Here is a 562-nt window from a genome sequence, read left to right on the forward strand (position 1 = left end):
TGTGTTTAGACCTTCCATGAAGCTCTGGACGAATTCAGCAGTGGACCATCGGGACCTGGGATTTTCTTAGTTGGTAGGGTTTATTTATTTTGTTCATTACTTTTATTTATTTATTCATTCATTTATTGTATTTAGGACAGGGTGTACATGGTGTATAGGGTCTCACTGCATAGATTGGACTCATAGTGATTCTGTTGTGTACAGCTTCCCAAGTGCTGGGATTACAAGCATATGCCACCACGCGCAGTCTCAATTGCCATCTCAGCGTGTCCCAGGGGCAAGGCCGGCATGGCAGGCCAGGGAATGGAACGCCGGGACGCTGCCTCTGCAGTAGCATTTATATTGCTGCCTCTTTTCATTGTCTGTTACTGGCCTATTCCTGGTTTTTATCTCTTATTGCTTCAATTTTGTGATTCATGTGTATTTAGGAATTTCCTTATTTCCACTAGATTCTCCAACTTATATGAATGAAGTTTTAGAAGTAGTTTATTATAACTTTGGTGGTGTCCCTGTTGATCGCACCTTTTTGTTGTTTCTTTCTTCTTCTTCTTCTTCTTCTTCT

The sequence above is a fragment of the Octodon degus genome, unplaced genomic scaffold (genome assembly GCF_000260255.1).
Source record: "Octodon degus isolate 3935 unplaced genomic scaffold, OctDeg1.0 scaffold00249, whole genome shotgun sequence".
In the NCBI taxonomy this organism is placed as follows: Eukaryota; Metazoa; Chordata; class Mammalia; order Rodentia; family Octodontidae; genus Octodon; species Octodon degus.